This window comes from Vicugna pacos, chromosome 15, assembly GCF_048564905.1.
Source record: "Vicugna pacos chromosome 15, VicPac4, whole genome shotgun sequence".
NCBI lineage: Eukaryota > Metazoa > Chordata > Mammalia > Artiodactyla > Camelidae > Vicugna > Vicugna pacos.
In genome coordinates this window covers 23,590,532-23,598,184 of record NC_133001.1, presented here as the reverse complement: position 1 = coordinate 23,598,184, position 7,653 = coordinate 23,590,532, and the positions used below count along the sequence as shown (strand labels likewise).

The 7,653-nt window shown below is 32.1% G+C and overlaps 1 non-coding gene across 1 annotated transcript; it reads left to right on the top strand.

Moving 5' to 3' along the window:
• The first annotated feature begins 1,342 nt into the window (after nucleotides 1–1,342).
• TRNAD-AUC (transfer RNA aspartic acid (anticodon AUC)) lies at nucleotides 1,343–1,416 on the top strand. The gene has a single exon. It is a non-coding gene; the product is annotated as a tRNA-Asp (tRNA).
• The last annotated feature ends 6,237 nt before the right edge of the window (nucleotides 1,417–7,653 follow it).

The following is a 7,653-nucleotide window of genomic DNA, read 5'->3' as shown; positions in this document are numbered from 1 at the left end:
CACTGTAGTTTTGATTTGCATTTCTCTGATAATTAATGACATTGAGCATTTTTTCATGTGCCTATTGATCATTTGTATTTCTTCATTGGAGAATTGCTTGTTTAGGTCTTTGGCCCATTTTTGGATTAGGCTGTTTGTTTTTTTTTGTTAAGTCATATGACCTGCTTATATATTCTGGAGATCAAGCCTTTGTTGGTTTCATTTGCAAAAATTTTCTCACATTCCGTAGGTTGTCTTTTTGTTTTACTCACGGTTTCCTTTGCTGTGCAGAAGTTTGTAAGTTTCATTAGGTCCCATTTGTTTATTCTTGCTTGTATTTCTATTGCTTGAGTAGACTGTTCTAGGAGAACATTTTTGAGATGTATGGCAGATAATGTTTTGCCTATATTTTCTTCTAGGAGGTTTATTGTATCTTGTCTTATGTTTAAGTCTTTGATCCATTTTGAGTTTCTTTTTGTGTATGGTGTAAGGGAGTGTTCTAGCATCATTGATTTACATGCTGCTGTCCAGTTTTCTCAGCACCATTTACTGAAGAGACTGTCTTTATTCCATTGTATATTCTTGCCTCCTTTGTCGAAGATGAGTTGACCAAAAGTTTGTGGGTTCATTTCTGGGCTCTCTATTCTGTCCCATTGGTTCATATGTCTGTTTTAGTACCAATACCATGCTGTCTTGATGACTGTAGCTCTATAGTATTGTCTGATGTCTGGGAGTTATTCCTCCAGCCTCTTTCTTTTTCTTCAGTAATGCTGTGGCAATTCTGGGTCTTTTGTGGTTCCATATAAATTTTATTATGATTTGATCTAATTCTGTGAAATATGTCCTGGGTAATTGGATAGGGATTGCATTAAATCTGTAGATTGCTTTGGGCAGTGTGACCATTTTAACAATATTGATTCTTCCAATCCAGATGCATGGGATATCTTTCCATTTTTTAAAGTCTTCTTTAATTTCCTTCATCAGTAGTTTATAGTTTTCCATGTATGAGTCTTTTACCTCCTAGGTTAGATTTATTCCTAGGTATTTTATTACTTTGGGTGCTATTTTAAAGGGGATTGTTTCTTTACTTTCTTTTTCTGTTGATTCATCACTAGTGTAAAGAAATGCAACTGATTTTTGTACGTTAATCTTGTAACCTGCTATCTTGCTGAATTCTTTTATCAGCTCTAGTAGTTTTTGTGTGGAGGCTTTAGGGTTTTCTATATATAGTATAGTGTTATCTGTGTATAGTGATAATTTTACCTCTTCTTTTCCATTTTGGATCCCTTTTATTTCTTTTTTCTTGTCTGATTGCTATGGCTAGGACTTCCAATAGTATGTTGAATAGAAGTGGTAAGAGGTGGGAGGGTACAGCTCAAATGGTAGAGTGCATGCCTATCATGCATGAGGCCCTGGGTTCAATCCCCAGTACCTCCATTAAAAAAAAATTTTATCAATAAACCTACATACCTCCACTCCACCACCAAATAAATAAAATAAAACAAAAGCAAAATACTACCTGGGAATTTAAAATTTGTTTCAACCAATTGAAAAATAAAAAGTGAAAATAATGGGCATCCTGCTCTTATTCCAGATTTCAGTGGGAAGGCTTTCAACTTTTCACCATTGAGTATTATGTTGGCTATGGGTTTGTCATAAATAATACTTATTATGCTGAGATATGTTACCTCTATACCCACTTTGGTAAGAGTTTTTATCATAAATGGGTATTCAATTTTATGTTGTATTTTAAAATGCTTCTTCTGAATCTATTGAGATGATCATGTAATTTTTGTCCTTTTGTTGATGTGATATGTCACATTGATTAGTTTAAAATTTTTAAGTCTAACAAGAATCTGCTTACTATTCATAAGCTGACTAATTATTTTGCATTTATTCCTATGTGTAAATTAGAGAATCCTATAGTCAAAATTTATTAAAAAATATTGCTAACATTTTCATTGAGATTGCACTAAATTTGAGATTGCACTAAATTTGTTTTGGTGAGGAATTGACATCTTCACAATATTTACATTTTTCATTCACTATATGAAATATCTCTCTAATTAAGTAACATTATTATAATTTTCATCTTAGTGATGATACCTATTATTAATTTTATGTGTTATTAGATTTCCATTTTAACCAACTTTTCATTTCTGAAGAATAACATCATTTCTTTTTCAGGAAAACTTCAATTGAAATACCTCACAGATTCATATGCAATACAATAACATTTTTAGATCATGTAATTATTTTAAATTTTTTAAAATTTAAAATTTAAAATAATTATTTTAAATTATTTTCTATTGTGAATTAATTTTAATGTTTAAATTTAGCAGTATAAAATGGTTCAAAAATAGTAGAGAATTTTCAGCTATTAACAGTATATATAACCATTGTATAATTATCAAAATTAATAAATTAGTATTGATATGTTAATATATTTGTACAGTACAGACTGTTTTCTGATTTTAACAGCTTTTCTACTAATGTCATTTTTCTGTTCCAGGATCCAAAACAGGATCCTGCATTGTATTTAGTTATTATATCTACTTAGACTCTCCAGTACCATGAGAGAGTCTCAGTCTTTCCCTGTTCTTCTCAACTTTGGCATTTTTTAAAACAGTACTTGTCAGTTATTTTGTAGGAAAATTTATACTTTTTGGTACACGATTCTATGGAATTTCATAAATATATAGAGTTATATTTTTACCACCACAGTCAGTATACACAAAATTTTATCACTCAAAAGTTTTTCTTGTTTATAGGTAACCATCCCCCTCTTCCTTCTCTGCTAACCAGTCTTTTCTTCTCTGTCCCTAGATTTTGTCATTTCCAGCATGCCATATAAATAGAATTATGTAGTATGTAGAATTTTATGTCTGGTTCTTTTACTGAAAAAAATGCATTTAAAACTCATTTATGTTAGAGCATGATCTTTGAACTCTTTTTTACCAAGTACTGTTATGGTATGTAGATGTACCATAGTTTATCTGTTCACCGTTTGAAAAATATCTCACTTGTTTGAAGATCTGGTGATTAAGAATAAACATACTACAAATACTTCTGTATGTTTTTGAAAACATAAGCATTTGTATCTTATATAATTGATGGATCATTGACTTTATAAAAATAACCAAAGAATGCATGCATTGTTTTTCATTCCCAACAATAATGCATGAGAAGTCCAGTTATTTTACATTCTTGTAAGTGTATGGCAGTGTAAGTTATCCTAATTTTAGCCATTCTAGAATGTGTGGAGATAAATCTCACTATGGTTTTATTTGTCATTTTTCTAATGACTGATGATGTTGAGCTTTTTTTTTTTACCATGGGCTAATTTGCCATCTGTTTATCATCTTTGGAGTGATATCTGTTTTGATCTTTTGCCCATTTATCTCTCCTGACCTAATTGCACATGTAATTAATTTCCTCAGTCCTTGGCTATTATTTTGGCCAGGCAAAGATTTCAGTTTTGAGAGTTACTTTTCTCTCAGCTCTTTGAAGATATTTCCACATTTTTTCTCACATTAATTTTGCTAGTGAAAATTATTTTCTTATACCAATCTATTCTTTATTCTTTGAGGTTTTTTTTGTTGTTGTTGTTCTCTGGAATATTTTGGGATTCTTTTATTACTGACCTTCTCAGATGTTACTTCTACATGTTGAGTCCTATATGTGTGTCTATGTTCCTGTGTGTGGTCCTGCATGGCACTAAGTGGCCCTTACAATGTAGGAATTTGTTGTTGTTTTATAGTTTTTCTGAAACTATCATTTTCTTGCTTCTTACCTACTGGAACTCTTTTATGTGGATATGGAACTTTTGGATCCTCTCTTCTTTCACCTTGCTTTGTATCTTGTACTTACTACTGTGTTATACAGTGTTGACATTCTGAAATCGTTTTATGTTACAATGTATTTTAATGTTATTCCATTTTGATATCCTCTCACATACATGTTTATATATATGTATGTGTATGTTTTTATATATACATATATATAATAGTTTCTTTGACCATATTTTTCCAAGTATCTTTATCACCTGCTTAAGTAATTTCATGTTTTAGAAAATTGAACTAATTGACTTTTATACCTTGGGGAGGAATTGGCTGAGAATAATATTCTTACTTCCTACATTTTCCTTAGAAATTTATGGATCTTTATCTAGGGAATTCAAAATTCTAGTTATATCATACTGAATTTGAGCAAGAATATGTTCACCTCAAATTGAACTCTAATATTCATATGTAGTATGTATTCTGAAAATAAATTGCAAAAGACAGAAATGTTCAGGTAAATTCTAGGGCTTCCAGTGTTCATCATAGTAAGTCTATTCTGTCTCTATCCTTAAAACACTATGTAGGCCTACACTTAATGATACTACCTTTTTGTGCAGAAAGAGAGGTCTTTCTGCACCTCCATAAGTTATCTTTAGAGGATGAAGCTGGGAAAGGAATATTGCAATCCTAAAAGGATGAGAGAGTTGAACAAGGCAGGTTTGGGAGAGCAGAGTGTCTGTAAGTAGGAAAGATCCCAGCAAAATCTATCTGGTGGTAGGAAGGCAGCCTCAGGTTATTAAGATAAATTTGAAAAGGAGACTAACTTAGAAAACTGGAAACCAAGCACAGAATTAACTCTAAAATCCCAGGGCAGGCTGCCCTAGAATAAGAAGTTTGATAGAAAATGTAATTTCAACAAAACTGTTTAGCCAAAAAAAAGCTTTAAATGTGATAGATGCTCTTCAAAGGGAGACTGATGAGATACATGTTAGGTAGTATATTGTAGTTGTTCAGAGTTTGGGCATTGCTGCCAGGAACTACACTGCCAGAGTGTGAATCCCACCCAGCTCCATGAGTTACTGACTTCTCTGTGCCTCAGGTTTCCTGTACGTAAATGGTGCTAATATTTACTGCTTCCTCTTAGGATTTTTATGAAGATTTAATTTGTTTATGCATATGACACACTTATAGAAATGTCATAATGACTATTTAATACCAGGTGTTGTAATACAGTAAACACTTAGGAAATCATATTAACATTTATCCATATTTGGGTGGCAGAACAATATGTGATAAGAACTTTTATTGATCTCATACAATGTTCAAGGCATGTGCCTGTTCTAATGTTTAAACAGTCCCGAAAATTAAGTACTATTATTATTACTTTGCTTGGATAAGGAATCTGAGCTTTTGGGTGAATGAGTGTTTTCCACAAATTCATGAAGAATTCATGAAGATGGTTAAGTCCAAAAACTGGGGGTTTTGCTGCATTCAGACCATCTGCACTTGTCGTTGTGCTGGGGTTCTTTAATATTAAATCATTAGTTATTTGTATAAGATCTCAAAACAAGTAGATGATTACTGATTTTACATTAGCTGAAGGCTGTGGCTTTTAACCTTTAACTTATAACATAGTTTACATTAATAATTGACAGTCAAGTTTTTAAAGATTGCTATTCAGAGGCAAAAGAGAAAGATTTTTGATCTTGGAGAGACATAGTGGGGTCGAGTGAGGGCAAAAGAGGAGATTTAATCTTTTAAGAACAGATCAACATATATAAAACGTTCCCAGAAAGATTCTGACACTTGACTTCTCAGCCTCCTTCTATCTAGAGTTTATTGTTATAAATAAGGTACAAGAAGGAAGATAATATTTGATAATTCCTAGAACTAAGGAGTTTGAAATGTGCCCATGAGCAGGATACATAACCAGTTCCTGAAAATAAACCCTACATTATCACCAAGTGAAGAATGAAAGCTCTGTCCCTGTGTTCTTGATGTGTTATTTAAATGAGAGAATTTTCATCCCTCATATATTATATGCATCAAGGCAGATCGTTTTTCCAACACTAAGGTTATGATCAATTTGCAATATGAGAGGTAAAAAGAATAGTAAGACAACGATAGTAACAAGGACATGTGTCAAGAATTTAGCCTAATGGAAATTTAGCATGTATGTTTGTCTGTGTTATTTGTATTTTGGTATCTATTATGAAGGTAAATAGTGTCTAATTGTAATAAACACATATACAGGTACTCACATAATGTTGTTTGTTGCCTGCATGGAGTTTACTCCCCTTCATCTTCACAAATCCTTCTATGTGATCCCTGAAATACCACCATTATGCTGTCTTTTAGAATCCCTCTCTTTTTATTTCTTAAGCGTGTATTTCAATGTGTGTGTGTGTGTATGTATGGCATATTTATTGTAAGTTAAATAATGCAAAAAGCAAAAACTGTATAATAAAATACTAATTTTCCACAACTGCCTAACCTCCAATCCCATTGCCTTGAACTCTCTGAACTCATCACTATGGTGGGCATCCTTCTTTTTCCATGCTAAGGTATAGTTATTATACACATACACATTTTATATATATATGTATACATATATATATATATATATATATGTATACACACAAACACAGAAACATATATGTACAGCATTTGAAAGTGGAGTCTTAAGGTAACACAAAACATGTTTCCATATATCTAATACATCTGCTTTAATTACAGTGTAATGTTTACAATACATATATATCATGATTTATTCAATCATTCCCATTTTGATGTGCTCATTTTAATATACTCATTTCTGTTGTATTGCTGCATTAAAAATGCTGATACATAAATTAGTATGTACTCATGCTTGTAGTATTCTGCAACTGTTCTTTCTTAAAATGCTCATTGATTTTGATTGATTCCCTAATGCATGAGTGCAAACTCGATTTATTTGGTCAGTTTCCTTATGTGATAATGTAGTATTAGCACAGATTTTCTCCTATGGAATAATAATGGTTGTGTACAGAATAGAGCTGACAGGCAGTCACGAAGGCCATATCCATGAATTATCATAAAACAATCCCTAGGCAGGTTTATATATTTGTGTATATATCTATGTATAATGCACTTGTGTGTATGACTATATATGTATGAGTATATAAATGACTCTATTTGATTATATATATTCAGAATTTAAATGGAGTTTGGTAGTTGTGAAAATGACACATTAGATACTGACTCTCAATATTATAAATTTGTATAAAATTTCACTATATTTAATAAATTATGTATATTTAATGTAAAATTTTATATATGTGTAATTTATTATACCCATATTTGTTTTGATAGACACTCTATTCTCCAAAAAAGTAGCCTAAAAAAGTATCAGTTGTATTAATCTTACATAATATGAAAACCAGAAGTACGCGTCCTAGGATGATTCAGGAATTCCAGGGTCGAGTGTGGGAATGGGAACCTAAACTCCTTCTAAGTTCCTACTCTTCTTGTTTTAATGTGCAGCTTCTTTCTCCATGATCAAAACATGGCTCCTATACTCTGAGGTCTTGTCCCCATTTTCTAGGCAGGAAGAAGAATAAACTGCAAGGAGTGAAATGGGGCTGCTAGGGAATCTATTCTTTTTTAAAATGCTTTTACAGAAGAATAAAACCATGATTTTTCTTTGTATCCTGTTAGAAAGAATCGTCATGTGGCTCCTACCTGTAAATGATTCTGGGGAGGCATTTTGTCTGGACGTATTGCCATCAGTAATTGAGAAAGAGAGATGGATATGAGGAAAGCCTGTGAGCCATGTTTGCCATAAGGGTGTGTATGTATTTGTGTATATTTGTTATAACTGTGATCCATGAGCTCCATGAGAGCCAAATTCTGA